Source organism: Dendrobates tinctorius, unplaced genomic scaffold (genome assembly GCF_039654945.1).
Source record: "Dendrobates tinctorius isolate UK_male_01 unplaced genomic scaffold, ASM3965494v1 ptg000156l, whole genome shotgun sequence".
NCBI lineage: Eukaryota > Metazoa > Chordata > Amphibia > Anura > Dendrobatidae > Dendrobates > Dendrobates tinctorius.
This window is the reverse complement of record NW_027361823.1, coordinates 29681262-29699961: the sequence shown is the minus strand read 5'-3', so window position 1 is coordinate 29699961 and position 18700 is coordinate 29681262. Positions and strand designations below refer to the sequence as shown.

Below are 18700 nucleotides of genomic sequence, written 5' to 3'. Positions count from 1 at the left end.
AGACCCTGATTCCAGTGATGTGTTAATTACATGGCTACTTGTTGCAAATATATATGGGGTATAACAAATATATGTGTACAACACTACCCACATCACTGATTGGCCGCTTTCTGCCAATGCACAGTGTCTACAGAAAGCTGTTAATCCATGGCAATGGTGAGATTTATTATATTATGCTGCACTTTACAGACAATTATCACCACTGTCCCCATTGGGACTCAATCTAAAATCCCTATCAGTATCTCTTTGGAGTGTGGGAGGAAACCCACGCAAACATGGAAAGAACATCATCCTCTGAGATTTGAAGCCTGGACCCCAGCGATGCAAAGCAACACTGCTAACCACAGAGCCACAGTGCTGCCCATATTATACAATTATACAGATCTCATGAAAATGTAAGACGACCTGGCAGCAGGTTTACTAGTTCTTTAGTGATAACATCTTGCTTGTAAAATAGCGATTTTATACAGCAAGCAGCCCTGTGACACATTGCTGGAATCAGGGTCTCCATCCCATTAGATGGCAAAAACCAGATGTAAGGCCAAACACCTGAAATCTCAGTCAGCCAATCACTCCTTGACCAGCTGAAGAAAGGCTCCTACAAGGGGAATACACTCCAATTTTACAAACAACTTCAACACAGCTTAAAAAATTATTTTACCTTCATATAATGTGCTTTTTTGTCACCAAAATCAGAAAACACATTTTCATCCCCATTTTCTACAGGATTGGACACATTAAGGGAACATAACCATCATGTTTAGGTTTTGATTTGCAGAGCCGTAAAGCTAAGCAGCCACAGTGATTAGTGAAAGCCGCTTTTCTTTGAGCCGGCCATACTTGCGTGTTGTTTTGCCGTCTGATCTACTTTTCTTTGGCCCAAATACAAAACAGCATCTCAATGAAGACACATTTTAACATCCCAGTCAGACCTTTCTGTCCGCTCCACCATCTGCATCCATTGTCTGCATTACTGACCAGCGTGTACCGGAATATAAAAATAAAGAGAAGTTACAAATACTGCAAAGTTTAAGGAAGTGGCTACGATTAGGCTTTAATAGGACTGTAAGCTCCCGCGGTTCTCCCTCCTTTAGTCCAAATATAATATACTAGCTGTTTCCAGCCAGCTAACGCACGGCACGCTCATTGCTATCTAATTAACGCTGCTAGTGATTAAACTAAAGTAAATAATGACAACATTCAATAGCGCTTACGCAGGTGGTAAAATTAAATTTAAATAAGTTAATAATAATTACAAATCTGAATACTAATGATACATTTTATTCACAGTGTAAAATCAAAAACAAACTGGATTCAGTAATATGTGCGTTTTTTAATCATTCTAGCATCTAAACAAATTTCATAACGAAACATAAGGGTGGGATTATGTGTGGTGATATGGTGGGGGGGCGGGATTGTGTGCGGTTTTGTGGTGGGGGGCGGGATTGTGTGTGGTTTTGTGGTGGGGGCAGGATTGTGTGTGGTGATGTGGTGGGGGGCAGGATTGTGTGTGGTGATGTGGTGGGGGGCAGGATTGTGTGTGGTGATGTGGTAAGGGGCAGGATTGTGTGTGGTGATGTGGTAAGGGGCAGGATTGTGTGTGGTGATGTGGTGGGGGCAGGATTGTGTGTGGTGATGTGGTGGGGGGCAGGATTGTGTGTGGTGATGTGGTGGGGGCGGGATTATGTGTGGTGATGTGGTGGGGGGGCGGGATTGTGTGTGGTAATGTGTTGGGGGCAGGATTGTGTGTGGTAATGGGGTGGGGGCGCGGAATTATGTGTGGTGATGGCGGAGCTACTGTGCAGGGGGCGGGATTAGCGAGTAATCACGATGCCTCATATATAGATATATTATTTATTTATATAGCACCATTGATTCCATGGTGCTGTACATGAGAAGGGGTTACATACAAATTACAGATATCACTTACAGTAAACAAACTAACAATGACAGACTGATACAGAGGGGAGAGAGGACCCTGCCCTTTCGGGCTTACATGCTACAGGATGGTGGGGAAGGAGACAGTAGGTTGGTGGGTTGCAGCAGTTCCGGTGTTGGTTGAGGTGATATCACCGGTAGTGGTGAGAGAGAAGGAGGTAGCGGGGTCATTGCAGGCTTTCTAGAAGAGGTGGGTTTTCAGGTTCCGTCTGAAGGATCCAAATGTCGGACATGTTGGGGCAAAGAATTCCAGCGAATAGGGGCTATTCGGGAGAAGTCTTGGAGGCGGTTGGGTGAGGAGCGAATAAGTGTGGAGGAGAGAAGGAGGTTTTGGGAGGACCGGAGATTACGTGAGGGAAGATATCTGGAGATTAGTTCAGAGACATATGGGGGAGACAGGTTATAGATGGCCTTGTAGGTCAGTATTAGTAATTTGAACTGGATACGCTGAGGGAATGGGAGCTAGTGAAGAGATTTGCAGAGGGGAGAAGCGGAGGAGTAGCGAGGAGAGATGAATTAGTCGGGCGGCAGAGTTAAGGATGGACTGGAGCGGTGCGAGGGTGTTCGCAGGGAGACCACAGAAAAGGATTTTGCAGTACTCGAGGCGGGAGATGATGAGGGCATGCACAAGCATTTTAGTAGATTGAGGGTTGAGGAAAGGACGGATTCTGGAAATATATTTTTGAGCTGGAGGCGACAGGAGGTAGAAAGAGCTTGAATTTGCAGTTTGAAGGACAAGGCAGAGACAAAGGTTACTCCGAGGCAGCGGACTTCTGGTACTGGGGAAACGTGATGTCATTAATTGTTATAGCTAGGTCGGGTAAGGAAGATCTGTGAGATGGAGGAAAGATGATGAGTTCAGATTTGTCTACATTGAGTTTGAGGAAGCGAGAGGAGAAGGATAAGGCTGACAGACACTCGGATTCTGGACAGCAGAGAGGTGACGTCTGGGCCAGAGAGGTAGATCTGAGTGTCATCATCATAAAGGTGGTAGTGGAATCCGTGGGACTTTATGAGTTGCCCCAGACCAAGTGTATAGATTGAGAAGAGTAGGGGTCCTAAAACAGAGCCTTGGGGGACTCCAACAGAGAGAGGGTGGGATGAGGAGGTGGTGTGGGAGTGGGAGATGCTGAATTTGCGGTTGGAAAGGTATAAGGAGATCCAGGATAGGGCAAGGCCTTTGATGCTGAAGGAGGAGAGGATCTGTAGTAGGAGGCAGTGGTCAACTGTGTCAAATGCAGAGTACAGGTCTAGAAGCAGGAGTATAGAGTATTGTCCATTTGATTTGGCTGTAAGTAGGTCGTTAGTAATTTTGGTCAGGGCTGTCTCAGTGGAGTGATGAGGGCGGAAACCAGATTGTAGATTGTGAAAGAGCAAGTTAGATGATAGGTGGGAGGAAAGTTCAGCGTGGACGTGCTGTTCCAGGAGTTTGGAAGCGAATGGAAGCAATGATATTGGGCTATGGACATAGCGGTTGGGTCGAGGGCTGGCTTAACATAATATATATATTATATATATATATATATATATTATATATATATATATATATATATATATATATATATATACATACATACATACACACACATACAAACACACATACGCATTTTATATATTAAATACTAGCTGAAGAGCCCGGCGTTGCCCGGGCATAGTACCTAACTGTGGGTCCCGCTGTGTTCCATAACAGCCCCGCTCTCCACCCGCCATCACGATCTCTCCTTCCGCAGCCAGCTCTCCACCCGCTGTCCCGTTCTATCCCTCCGCAGCCGCGCTCTACATCCGTTTCCCCAGTGTCCCTCCACAGCCCCGCTGACCCGCTCTCTCCCTCCACAGCCCTGGTCTCTTCGTCCACAGCCCTGCTGTCCCGCTCTCTCCCTCCACAGCCCCGGTCTCTTCGTCCACAGCCCTGCTGTCCCGCTCTCTCCCTCCACAGCCCCGGTCTCTTCGTCCACAGCCCCGGTCTTTTCCTTCACAGCCCCGGTGTCTTCCTTCCAGGGCTGTGGAGTCGGAGCTCATTTTGGTGGAGTCGGTATAAAATGGTCCGACTCCTAAAATATATAATAAATTGGGTACAGTAGTTCAATGCAGAATGTGCTGAATATTTTTTCATATGAATTTGGGAAAGTTATGAAATGTCCTATAAATGGCTGTTCTATTCCTGATCTAAGGCTACATTCACACACAGCGTTTTTGCTGCGTTTTTTGAGGATACGTTTTTCAGCTGCAAAAGCAGATCAGCTTTTTAAAAAACCGCATCACCTGAAAGGTTTTTGAGCTCATAGATAATGTTTTCAATAGAAAAAGCAGATTAGAAATCCGCTCTATCCATCCATTTATCCACATATGTCTATCCATATCTTATCTGTACCAAAAAGAATGAAAGCCGGAGAGCACACAGACTAAAGGTACTGCCACACTTAGCGATGTACCAGTGATCCCGACCAGCGATATGACGCGGTCAGGATCGCTGGTACATCGCTAAGTGGTCGCTAGTGAGCTGCCACACAGGCAGATCTCACCAGCGACATCGCAGGGGTCGGGGGTCGCTACTTACTTGTCAGACGAGGCGATGAAGACGTCCTCCCGCCCGCGTCCACGCGTCGCTCATCGTCACAGCAGGAAGCCCAGCAGGAAGCGGACGTCGAGAAGCGGCTCAGGACGTTCTCGCGCGATCAGCGATAACCAGCGGGGAAGTATCAGATATCGCTATAACGTCACAAAAACCAGTGACGTTATAGCGATATTGCTAGCGATATCGCTTAGTGTGACAGGCCCTTTACACTCTTTTTTTTTTTTTTTTTTTTTATAGCACCAGTCAGGTACACCTCATAGCTGCCCAAAAGGACGCCCAGGACAGGCAATGCTCGTCTTCAGTAACACATCAACATCAATTGATAGTTGGAATAAATAGACTGCATTCACCACATCTTAAGGTGCAGGCTTTAATTTCAAGTGTAGGGGTGACAAGTATAAGGTTCTGCAGCAGCTGAGGTATGCAGTATGAGGTTTTGCCCCCCCCCAGTTTTGATCCTGGCTAAAACCATTTCTTATAGATACGGCGAACCCTCAGGTAACCCTAAATGAAGGTCAATGGACACAGGTGGCTGAATTGAAGGAATTGCTTAATCGCCTATTTACCGTGACTAAAAAATTACAAGCCGAGGATTTAACTCCTGGCATTTTCATAAGGGAGTGGAAGAACTTGCTATTTTGCCTGTCCCAAAGAGGAGATTGAATCGCAGATGGCATTTCTGCTTCAATGAAACGGCGAGAAACACAGCTATTGGAAAATAAATTTTTTCTGGCAGCTGCTTATGTGGACCCAAGTCATCGTATATTGCTTGATGATCAACAGCTTACTAAAGGAAAAGAAGCTCTGACTGAGGTAGCAGTTAGGATGAGTGGCCTACAGGAGGACTGCCAGGCGCAAGAGGACTTGGGTCCTGACAGTACTACTGCTGCCATATCTTCATCCTCATCAGATGAGGAGTTTCACTTTGACAAGTATTTGGATGATATGGAGCAGGCAAAGCATTGCTGCAAGGAAAAAGACTTCACTCAGTCTCCTATAGCAGCAGATTGACCATATTTCAGCAAAATGTTTCACTTGCTGTCAAAGAAAAATTCAACCGTTCATCAAAACTGACTGCGCATGAGGCAATTCCTTTATACTTGGAAATTGCTAGAGATGCTGCCCATGTGGTTACAGCTTTGCCTCCAACCCAAGTTAGTGTAGAGAGGTTGTTCCCTGGCCTTAAAATTATTAGGTTAGATTTTAGGTCATCTATGAAGGAGGATCTGATGGAGGTAATTCTATTTCTTAGAACAAATTCATAGACTGCACAAATGTTATTTAGTATGTTTTTGTTGAAAACTGTTTTTTCCCCACTTACGTTTATTACATAGTGATAGATTATATATATACACTCACTGGCCACTTTATTAGGTACACCTGTCCAACTGTGTGTTAAGACTTAATTTCTAATCAGCCAATCACATGGCGGCAACTCAGTGCATTTAGGCATGTAGACATGGTCAAGACAATCTCCTGCAGTTCAAACCGAGCATCAGTATGGGGAAGAAAGGTGATTTGAGTGCCTTTGAACGTGGCATGATTGTTGGTGCCAGAAGGGCTGGTCTGAGTATTTCAGAAACTGCTGATCTACTGGGATTTTCACGCACAACCATCTCTAGGGTTTACAGAGAATGGTCCGAAAAAGAAAAAAAATCCAGTGAGCGGCAGTTCTGTGGCCGGAAATGCCATGTTGATGCCAGAGGTCAGAGGAGAATGGGCAGACTGGTTCGAGCTGATAGAAAGGCAACAGTGACTCAAATTGCCACCCGTTACAACCAAGGTAGGCAGAAGAGCATCTCTGAACGCACAGTGCGTCGAACTTTGAGGCAGATGGGCTACAGCAGCAGAAGACCACACTGGGTACCACTCCTCTCAGCTAAGAACAGGAAACTGAGGCTACAATTTGCACAAGCTCATCGAAATTGGACAGTAGAAGATTGGAAAAACGTTGCCTGGTCTGATGAGTCTCGATTTCTGCTGCAACATTCGGATGGTAGGGTCAGAATTTGGCGTAAACAACATGAAAGCATGGATCCATCCTGCCTTGTATCAACGGTTCAGGCTGGTGGTGGTGGTGTCATGGTGTGGGGAATTTTTTCTGGGCACTCTTTTGGCCCCTTGGTACCAATTGAGCATCGTTGCAACGCCACAGCCTACCTGAGTATTGTTGCTGACCATGTCCATCCCTTTATGACCACAATGTACCCAACATCTGATGGCTACTTTCAGCAGGATAATGCGCCATGTCATAAAGCTCGAATCATCTCAGATTGGTTTCTTGAACATGACAATGAGTTCACTGTACTCAAATGGCCTCCTCAGTCACCAGATCTCAATCCAATAGAGCATCTTTGGGATGTGGTGGAACGGGAGATTCGCATCAGGGATGTGCAGCCGACAAATCTGCGCCAACTGTGTGATGCCATCATGTCAATATGGTCCAAAATCTCTGAGGAATGCTTCCAGCACCTTGTTGAATCTCTGCCACGAAGAATTGAGGCAGTTCTGAAGGCAAAAGGGGGTCCAACCCCTTACTAGCATGGTGTACCTAATAAAGTGGCCAATGAGTGTATATACACACACACACACACACACACACACGATATTACATAGTGTATTACATATTTACAATTTATTACAGTTTGTGTTCTAAAGTTGTATTCCAATAAATATGTTCTAAATATCTTGATCATTGTATCATAGAAATGATTAAATGTCTGATGTTCACATTGTACTACAATAAATTTTTCACTTAAATACAAGCAATATATGTTGGAGTTGGAGTCGGTGGAAGGGAAATTGAAGAGTCAGAGTCGCAGGTTTGGCTTACCGACTTCACAGCCCTGCTTCCTTCCTCCACAGCCCCACTGTCCATGCACCACACGCTGTGACGCCGGGACCAGGAGAGAGAGGTGTGCAGATTTTTTGTTCAGCTGGAGTAGGCGGAGCTAGAGCAGAGCTGCAGCACATGTTATTGGGAGGCCTGCAGGGAAAGTGGCCTAGCGCAGTCGGCCGGAGTGGGTGGAGCTGGCTGGAGTGGGCAGAGCTAGAACTGAGCTGCAGCGCGTGTGATTGGGCGGCCTGCGGGGGCGTGACCTATCGCTGTAGTAGGCCACAGCAGAAGCCGGGGACTAAATTTAGGCCAGGAAGCTGCAGGGGAGAGGGGGGATAGCACAGTTGGAGACGGGGAGCGCCGACTGAGCCGGGACAGGTCTGGGAGGGTGCCGGCACTATTAGGCCCCTGTCCTGAAGACGGTCTTCCTCCACAGCCCCGCTGTCCATGCACTGTCCTGCTGTATCAGTCCTCAGCCCCGCTCTCCAACCGCATCCCACTCTGCTGGTTCGTGATTGGTTGGTGATACACACACATATCCAGATTTATATACAGAGATATATATATACACACACAAATATACACATATATCCATATATTATACACACATACATACACATATACCCAGTCCCACCCTGATTCACATAGATATGAATACAAGGAAACTTCAAAGATTAAAGAAAAACTACAACATGGATTTATTCACCTTAGGTAGAATTTTAATCAGTATGACAGCGCCAATATGGCCCTGACACCACAGAATGAAAATTTTGTATTTTTTTTAGTTCAATGTCTCCAACCCCTCAAGGACATTCAGGCCCCGGCGTCTCACTTCCCTTGTGTTTGTGACGAGATCCCAGCACGTCTAACATGCGGTCGTATGAATACACATTGATGATCTATATACGTGTGGCTTTCCGTGTGTTCCTGGATCACAATGCAGCAGGGAGTCATAAGTGCAACTCACCACAAAAGACATATTGATTCCCGTCTGATGCGTGATTTCACAGAACACAGCAAATGTATCCATGAACACTAAATGCACGAAGACTAATGCACTATATGGCAAACGCATTGATTTCTTGGGTATGCTTTCAACATTGCTATTTTCAGACTATTCTAAAGAAAAGGGAGGAATAAATTGCATTAAAATCTTACTAGCAAGTAGAGCAAAGCGTAGATGGTCAGTAACTGGGGCAATGAAATCATTAAAGGAGTTGTCTGGTTTCATGTATTCGTGTTCCATGGACTCGCAGCCTGATAAAACATCAAACTGGGTTTCTATCACCATCCCTGGTATTTGCTGTTGCTACGGACTTATCGATTGTCTGCAGCGGTGACGTCACATCCACACCGTACATAAATCACTGCAGCTATTATTTGCGGAGCTGCCTGACCCAGGGATTGGCAGCAATGATGACGAGTGCTGTAGATGTCACATCACCGCTGCAGCTGATCAACAAAGACTGGAGGAGGGGAGTAAAAGCTTGGTTTGTTTGTTTTTTATATCAGTCTTCAAGCCTAGAGACTACAAAAACATGAAATGAGACCGCTCCTTTAAGAATGTGTTGTCCACAATAAAAAAAAAAATAACACTACAAGCTTAAAAACTAAGCAACTACCTGCCTGTTCTACCCGACATCGGTTCAGAGAACTCACTGACCGCTCCTCCTGGGGATTCAGCTGCTCCACGTCAACAGCTCTTGTTCTTCCAAGCTGCTGTTGATGGGGCATGACTACCGACGTCATGCTGAGTGGACAGCCGGCTCCCCGCAGTTCAGCAACGGGGAGCCAGCAGTCAATGAGTGTGAAGTGGGAAGTCACTCAGCCAACAGAGCAAAGCGGTTGATAAGCCACTGCTCTGTCGACGTGACATCAGCGGAAGCCACCGAATCGCCAGAAGGAGCAGTCAGATCTGGTCAAAATAGGCAGGTAGTTAGCAACTACCGACCTTTTACTTCTTAGGCCCATAGTGGAAAAAAAGGATCTAGACTTGGATAACCTCTTTAACTATTCCTATTAATATATTCTTTATACATCACATTAAAGTGAAGCTCTACCTGTAATGACGGAGCCCACGCAGCCTCTATGCTCAGCCAATTACTGTTCCTCATTCTATCCTCTCACTCCCATCTGCAGGACTTCTCCAGTCCTGCACCTCTTCTCCGGAACTCACTGCCCAGACTCTCAGACTAGCACTATACATTTGTGGTTTGATATTTATATGACAGATCCACTGTAGATTCCATTAACATTCAGTATTACAAATAAGAAAGGTGTTTGCGTACCCAACATTTTTTTATTGTATATCTAATTAGACTTTTTTCCCAAACATAAAACTATATCTACAGTGTGAAATATATGCAATTTTTTTTAAATTAAAAAATTCCAAGTGTTGACTCCAACAAACCATTTACGATCAAAAACAAAATTGCTGTTCTGAAAAGGAATATAGTTCCACATCATATGAAAAGGTCAATATTTAGTCAGTAGGTGGCAGGCAACACAACAGCAACGGCAGGCAGCAGCCTCATTCCATCACAAGAATAACTCATCCTGCTCAAGGCAACTACTTATGGGGGGAGGGGAGACCGGAATTTTACAGCTGAGAAATGTAACACACAAGTTGAAAACACAACAACTCATCATTGCGTAAACATTGTGAATTAAAGACTTTATTTAAAAAAAAAAAAAAAAAAAAGGAAAACTGGTAAAGTCTTTTTTTCTGGCCGCCAGAAGGAATTGATTAGACACTTTTTTAAATTTTCTTGGCTGCCTGTACCCGATTCAATTCCGGTCAGGAGATCTACACTGGAGATAGCTGTCCCTGCTTTGGAGATGTTCCTTCCACAGTTGTAATGGATGCATGCCTGAAGTATGTATTTTATTCCACAACAGGGCCAACATTCTGTGCCACTTAAAAGGGAATCTGTCAGAAGGTTTTAGCTACCCCATCTGAGAGCAGTATGATGTAGGGACAGAGACCCCTATTCCAGCGATGTGTCGTTTACTGAGCTGCTTGCTGAAATTTTGAAAAAAATCACTGTTTTCTCAGCTGCAGATCTAGCAGTTGCCCGAATTTTGAGCTCTGTATAATCCTGACCACACCACTGATTGGCAGCATCCTGCATACACTGTGCTGAGGTAGAAAGCTGCCAATCAGGGGTGAGGGAGGGGTTATATAGAGCTCAAAACATGAGCTCATGAATATGGAGGACTACATGGTAGCAGGTTTACTAGTCCCTCTACTGATAATCTCCTGCTGATAAAACAGTGAGCAGCCCAGTAAGTGACACATCGCTGGAATCCGTGCCTCTGGCTCTACTGTATGCTGCTCTCAGTTTAGGTGGCAAAAACCCGGTGACAGATTGCCTTTAATTTTATAGAGTATTTGGCACAGACCTACATACATTAGCCTTTCATTAATAAATCCACTAAGTAAACTAAACAATAATAATCTTTATTTATATAGCGCCAACATATTCCACAGCGCTTTACAGTTGAACAGTTTCAAACACAACAGTCATAAGTAACAACGTTAACAATACAATAATTAAAGCGAAACAACCAGAGTAACTTTATAGCAGTGGTCATAACCATGGATACCCAAGGTCCTGCAATGCCTGCACTTGAGGAAAGAGATAGTTAATCAGAAAAACTATACTATATTCCTAATAAGAGGCATTTGCTAATATTATCTACTACATATAGGGATAGGATCTTGGAGATGGGAATATTCCTTTAAGTGTTAGCATGCTAGCCCTACTGGCCAGCATTTTGTTGCTACACTATGGCTGAGCAAAAAAAAATGGAAAGCTTATGCGGGATTGCATAGAAATATATATTATATACACATGTTTATTAACCAGAAAAAAAAAAAAAAAAAAAGCGTACAATGTAAATACTAAGCAGCCATATTCATTCTAACCAATAGAAAGTGTACATAATGTATATTTTTTATGCTTCGGGTCACATTACATCTTTCTTAATTACTACTTTTAGATAATGATATAAAATTTATAATGATAAATTTTATATTACATTGTTCGTATCTAAATACCTATTTCACATGACTATGAAAACAACAGACACTTTCCCCCACATTCCAGAGCTAAGACCACTGCTTTTCCATAAGTACCGTATATACTCGAGCATAAGCCGACCCGAGCATAAGCCAAGGCCCCTAATTTTGTCACAAAAAACTGGGAAAGCTTATTGACTCGAGTATAAGCCTAGGGTGGGAAATGCAGCAGCTACTGGTAAATTTAGAAAATAATAATAGATGCCAATAAAAGTAAAATTGAGACATCAGTAGGATAAATGTTTTTGAATATCCATATTGAATCAGGAGCCCCATATAATGCTCCATACAGTTCATGATGGCCCCATAAGATGCGTCATACAAAAAATATGCCCCATATAATGCCTCACAAAAGTTAATAATGGCCCCATAAGATGCTCCATATTAAAATATGCCCCATAAAATGCTGCATAAAAGGTTAATGGCCCCATAAGATGCTCCATAGATATAGATGCACCATATGCTGCTGCGGTTTAAAAAAAAAAAAAAAAAAAGACATATTTTACCTCTTGTCGCTGGAGGACAGGTGCCAATGTCCTGAGTAGGCGGGGACCCCGGCGCGCTATGGGGGCCAGACAGATGTCAGTGTGTGGTTGGCTCAGGGCCCCAGCACCTGCGATATTCACCTGTCCCCGTTCCACCACCGCTCTGTCTTCCGGGTCTCTGCAGTGACTGTTCAGGCAGAGGGCGCGCACTAACCACCCTATCGCGACCTCTGCCCTGAACGTCAGAGCCAGAGGACGCGGAGGACAGAGCGGCGCGCGACTGTGGAATGGGGACAATATCACATGGCTCCCCCCCCCCTCCAGTCGTCCCCATCATACTCAACCCCTCCTGGTGCATCTATGCACTTGCTTCTCCTATGGTCTCCGGCAGCTCCTTCCAGTGTTCAGTGGTCATGTGGTACCGCTCATTAAAATAATGAATATGCCCCTCCACGCCTATAGGAGTGGAGTCACATGCATGTTCATTACTTTAATGAGCGTTACCATGTGACCGCTGAACGCTGGAAGAGCTTCTGGCGGCGGCGACCATGTGAGAAGCAGGGAAGTGCAGAGACCGCGCCAGGAGGGGGCAAGTATGATCTGACAGCCGCCAACTCCTGCGCTCCCCCTCCCCCACCGCCCCCCTGGGACAATGACTCAAGTATAAGCGGATAGGGGCACTTTCAGCCTAAAAAACAGGCTGAAAATCTCGGTTTATACTTAAGTATACACAGTAATTATGCCTCTGATCGAGCTGCCATCCAATTATTTCATTTTTTTCTTTTAATACAATAAAACATGTAGAAAATTGCGATGATTACAGTAAAAGACAGAGGTGAAATTGCCCATAGATGGATAGGAGTATTCTGTCATTTTTACAAACCACAATTTCAAACAAATTGTAGAAAAAGCAAAACCACGTAGATCTATCTGAACAGGTAATATTCTGGCTGTACTAAAGAAGGGTGCCTGAGACAAAGGCACTAGATCGCTGGAAGATTCTCGGCCGCTGTACACTTTTATAGCAAATAACCCCAAGTAGCTAAGTCAAGGATTTTAAGGGTTTTTTTTCACCATCAATATAATGTAAGGCTGAGTTATCCACAGTCCATCAGAAATAAAACACTTGATAACGTGAAGGTATTCTTCCAAGAGCGGGTGTGCAATCACTGGATGTGGAAGCGAAGCATGATATCAGAAACTGCTCAGTGGGAAATGGAATTGCAGAGCCAATGAAACCCCACAGACATGTAGTACGTCCTCAGGAATTCATTATACACTGGCTCATGCGGCTGGAAGCAAATTGGAAAGCAGACACAACGATGTCATGCTGAATGGAGGAAAACCCGAATACAGGACTGGATTACAGAAACAAGAAAAATAGAATGAAATGGACTGTAAATATTTCTCCACTGGATCATCCATCATATTATACCACTAGATGGTGGCCCGATTCTAACGCATCGGGTATTCTAGGATTGTGATTAACTTTTCACTATTGATGCCTACGCAGCATCAATAGTGAAAGATAGAATGTAAAAAATAATTTAAAAAAAAAAAAAAAAGAAGGTTATTCTCACCTTCCGACAGCCCCCGATCTCTCCACGCTCCCAGCATCTTCCGGTCCCAGTAATGCTTAGCACGAAGGACCGGAGATGACGCCACTCGCGAGAGCGCGACGTCATCAGCGGTCTTTCACGCAAAGCATTACTGAAACTGCTGTCGGAAGGGGAGTATATCACTATTTTTCATTTTAATTCTATTTTTTTTTTTTTACAGGTTTATGGTACCCAGGGTCTCCTCTCCTCCAGACCCTGGGTACCATCCGCACATTGAGCAGGCGCCGGTCATCTCCCGGCTGCGTCGCCGCTGACCTCCGTGTGGCAGGAGATGACCCACGGCAACTGGCGGTAGCGGTGGCGTGCGTCGTTCGTGTGTTGCGCCAATTCGTGGCCGGACTGCGCCTGTCGCTGATTGGTCGCGCCTGGCGGGCTGCGACCAATCAGTGACGCAGGATTTCCGTTACAGACAGAATTAGACGATAATGTAGATTCTAAGACACCACTCAAGGGAGCCTCCTAAAACCTGGAAAGATCATTATAGATTCATTTCTAGGTTAGGAAAAGATAAAGATTAATGTTGTAGATTAAAACGAAAAGGTCATTGTTCAACTGTCAACCTCATCAAGTGTCATATATGGCACATGTACGCCAGATCTTAATAGATACATGAGATAAGGTGCAAAATAAACCCCCCAAAAAACTTCCCTAGTAAGCGGCACATTGCAAAAGGTCTGACCCATCTGCCCAGAGGCTCTATATTGAGGCATATTTTTTTAAAAAATTGGACTAAGGCTACTTTCACACTCGCGTTTTTTTGCGCTTCGCACTGTGCGCAGTGCAAACGCACATAAAAAATGCATCATGCGTTTGTGCGCTTTTTTTGCGGTTTTGCGTATGTTATTTAAAAAAAACGCATGCTTTTTTTTGCGCTGACGTGCGCATTACCATGTGCACGTCAGCGCACCCATAGACTATAATGGGTGTTTGGGTGGAAAAAACGCATTGTGTGCGCATGCGTTTTTTTTGGGACAAGTCGGACGCACAAAAAATGTAACAAGATGCATTTTGTGCGCCCGAGCGCACACTACAAAAAAACACATGCGCATACAAACGCGTACAAAGGCATGCGTATGCGCAACCATGTAAAGTATAGGGAAAAAAACGCATGCTTTTTTGCGCAAAAAAACAGCGCAAAAACGCAAGTGTAAAACCAGCCTTACTTGACGATTTTGGGGGCATCAGCCTGTCATGTAATGTGTATGGGGGCCTCCCAACGCTCCAACAAGAATCTTAGTGGTGAATTCTTTTGTATGATAAAGAACAAAAAAAGGGATGGCACTCACCGTTCTGAAGTGAATTTATTTTCAGATAAAAAGCATAGGCTCAGGAGAGATGTCTGAACTGTGGACCTAATGTCCACAGTTCACACATCTCCCCCCTGATATTGCTTATAAATAGGATATATTAATATACAGTAACTTATGCATAAAAAGTATACACCGTATGCATTTGTTTTTATCTAAAATAGTTTAGTCACGACTCCCTCTGTGTTCTCCAAGAGCCTTGACCTCCAGGACATTTCCACATTCAACGCTACATTAGAACTGTGTGGATATCCGTGCAAAGCTTTTCCCATACTTCTATATGTAGTTTATGACCAAGAACTTAAAGAGCAAAATATAGATCTGCTGCGTTCATTCTCCCCAAGGCACCAAATCCCAAGCAACATTAACCCAAGTATGGCGAACATCGCAACTACAGAAGAGAGGTCAGATCGCAGAGGCTCCAACACGCTAATCATTTGTACCCGAAATGAATGGCCTGGACATCTGAAAATCATGTGTAATTACAGAGAAAAACCATGAAGCAAAATCTGCACATTTAGGCTGTGTTCACACACAGCGTTTTTTTAGCGGTTTTTACCGCGGTTTTCACTATAAAACCGCTAAAAATAAGCTGCACAGTCTTTTCTATGCATTTTGCACTTTTTGTGCACATTGATGCGTTTTTTACCGCGAAAAAAACGCATCGCTGTAAAAAACGCAGCATGCACATTAATTTTGCGGATTTTTCCGTGGTTTAGGCTTCTCCCATGCTTTTAGAAACCGCTGCGGAAAAAAAACGCATCAAAAACGCGCAAAAAACGCCGTGGGAAAAATAGGTGCGGTTTCTGGGAAGGGATTCAGGTTTTTGAGCAGAAATTTTCTGCAACGTGTGCACTTAGCCTTATTGTATTCAGATGCAAATAACATGCTAGAAAAGAAAAATGTACAATTTTGATATTTTTTTCATTCAGGTTTTCATTCAATTCTACAAAATTCACCTTACTTATGGGATAAATTGTAAAGGATTCATTTAGATTTCAAAACTATCTAATAAAAAAAAATATATATATATATATATATATATATATATATATATACATACATACACAGTGCCTACAAGTAGTATTCAACCCCCTGCAGATTTAGCAGGTTTGATAAGATGCAAATAAGTTAGAGCCTTCAAACTTCACACAAGAGCAGGATTTATTAACAGATGCATAAATCTTACAAACCAAAAAGTTATGTTGCTCAGTTAAATTTTAATAAATTTTAAACATAAAAGTGTGGGTCAATTATTATTCAACCCCTAGGTTTAATATTTTGTGGAATAACCCTTGTTTGCAATTACAGCTAATAATCGTCTTTTATAAGACCTGATCAGGCCGGCACAGGTCTCTGGAGTTATCTTGGCCCACTCCTCCATGCAGATCTTCTCCAAGTTATCTAGGTTCTTTGGGTGTCTCATGTGGACTTTAATCTTGAGCTCCTTCCACAAGTGTTCAATTGGGTTAAGGTCAAGAGACTGACTAGGCCACTTCAACACCTTGATTTTTTGCCTCTTGAACCAGGCCTTGGTTTTCTTGGCTGTGTGCTTTGGGTCGTTGTCTTGTTGGAAGATGAAATGATAACCCATCTTAAGATCCTTGATGGAGGAGCGGAGGTTCTTGGCCAAAATCTCCAGGTAGGCCGTGCTATCCATCTTCCCATGGATGCGGACCAGATGGCCAGGCCCCTTGGCTGAGAAACAGCCCCACAGCATGATGCTGCCACCACCATGCTTGACTGTAGGGATGGTATTCTTGGGGTCGTATGCAGTGCCATCCAGTCTCCAAACGTCACGTGTGTGGTTGGCACCAAAGATCTCGATCTTGGTCTCATCAGACCAGAGAACCTTGAACCAGTCTGTCTCAGAGTCCTCCAAGTGATCATGAGCAAACTGTAGACGAGCCTTGACATGACGCTTTGAAAGTAAAGGTACCTTACGGGCTCGTCTGGAACGGAGACCATTGCGGTGGAGTACGTTACTTATGGTATTGACTGAAACCAATGTCCCCACTGCCATGAGATCTTCCCGGAGCTCCTTCCTTGTTGTCCTTGGGTTAGCCTTGACTCTTCGGACAAGCCTGGCCTCGGCACGGGAGGAAACTTTCAAAGGCTGTCCAGGCCGTGGAAGGCTAACAGTAGTTCCATAAGCCTTCCACTTCCGGATGATGCTCCCAACAGTGGAGACAGGTAGGCCCAACTCCTTGGAAAGGGTTTTGTACCCCTTGCCAGCCTTGTGACCCTCCACGATCTTGTCTCTGATGGCCTTGGAATGCTCCTTTGTCTTTCCCATGTTGACCATGTATGAGTGCTGTTCACAAGTTTGGAGAGGGTCTTAAATAGTCAGAAAAGGCTGGAAAAAGAGATAATTAATCCAAACATGTGAAGCTCATTGTTCTTTGTGCCTGAAATACTTCTTAATACTTTAGGGGAACCAAACAGAATTCTGGTGGTTTGAGGGGTTGAATAATAAATGACCCTCTGAATAAACTTTTCACAATTTAAAAAAAAATTAAACAAAGAAATAACATTCTTTTTTGCTGCAGTGCATTTCACACTCCCAGGCTGATCTACAGTCCAAATGTCACAATGCCAAGTTAATTCCGAATGTGTAAACCTGCTAAATCTGCAGGGGGTTGAATACTACTTGTAGGCACTGTATATATATATATATATATATATATATATATATATATATATATATATATATATATATATATATATATATATACACACACACACACACACACATATACACACACATACACAAAATTAGAATAGCAAAAAGTTCAGTTCAATACAAAACGTGAAGCTCATATAATATATAGAATCTTTACGGAGTGATCCATTTCAAGTGTTTATTTCTGTTATTGTTAATAATTATGGCTTACAGCCAATGAAAATCTAATTTACTGAGATAATGACTTTTTGGTTAACAAAAAACACCTGCAAAGACTTCCTAAGCATTTAAAAAGGTCCCATAGTCTTTCAGTAGGCTCCACAATCATGGGGAAGACCTACTGACTTGACAGATGTCCAGAAGGCAGTCATTGTCACAATCCACAAGGAGGGTAAGCCACAAAACGTCACTGATAAAGAAGCTGGCTGCTCAGAGTGCTGTATCCAAGCATATTAATGGAAGGTTGAGTGGAAGGAAAAAGTGTGGTAGATAAAGGTGCACAAGCAACCGGGATAACCGCAGCCTTGAAAGGATTGTTAAGAAAAGGCCATTCAAAAATTTGGGAGAGATTCACAAGGAGTGGACTGCTGCTGGAGTCATTGCTTCAAGAGCCACCACACACAGACATATCCAGGACATGGGCTGCAAGTGTCGCATTCCTGGTGTCAAGCCACTCATGGCCAATAGACAACGCCAGAAGCGTCTTACCTGGGCCAAGGAGAAAAAGAGCTGGACTGTTGCTCAGTGGTCCAAGGTATTGTTTTCAGATTAAAGTAAATTTTGCATTTCATTTGGAAATAAAGGTCCCAGAGTCTGGAGGAAGAGTGCAGAGGCCACAATCCAAGCTGCTTGAGGTCTAGTGTGAAGTTTCCACAAATCAGTGATGGTTTGGGGAGCCATATCATCTGCTGGTGTAGGTCCACTGTGTTTTATCAAGACCAAAGTCCGCGCAGCAATCTACCAGGAAATTTTAGAGCAGTTCATGCTTCCCTCTGCTGACAAGCTTCGTGGAGATCGAAATTTCATTCTCCAGCAGGACTTGGCACCTGTCCACACTGCCAAAAGTACCAATACCTGGTTAAAAAACAACAGTATCACTGTGATTGATTGGCAGCAAACTCACCTGACCTTAACCCCATAGAGAATCTATGGGGTATTGTCAAGAGGAAGATGAGA

General features: G+C 43.8%; 1 protein-coding gene across 2 annotated transcripts in view; it reads right to left on the bottom strand.

The window, feature by feature from the left end:
- REEP3 (receptor accessory protein 3) overlaps nt 1–18700 on the bottom strand; it is a 209254-nt gene that overhangs the window by 85602 nt on the left and 104952 nt on the right. The window lies entirely within an intron of this gene.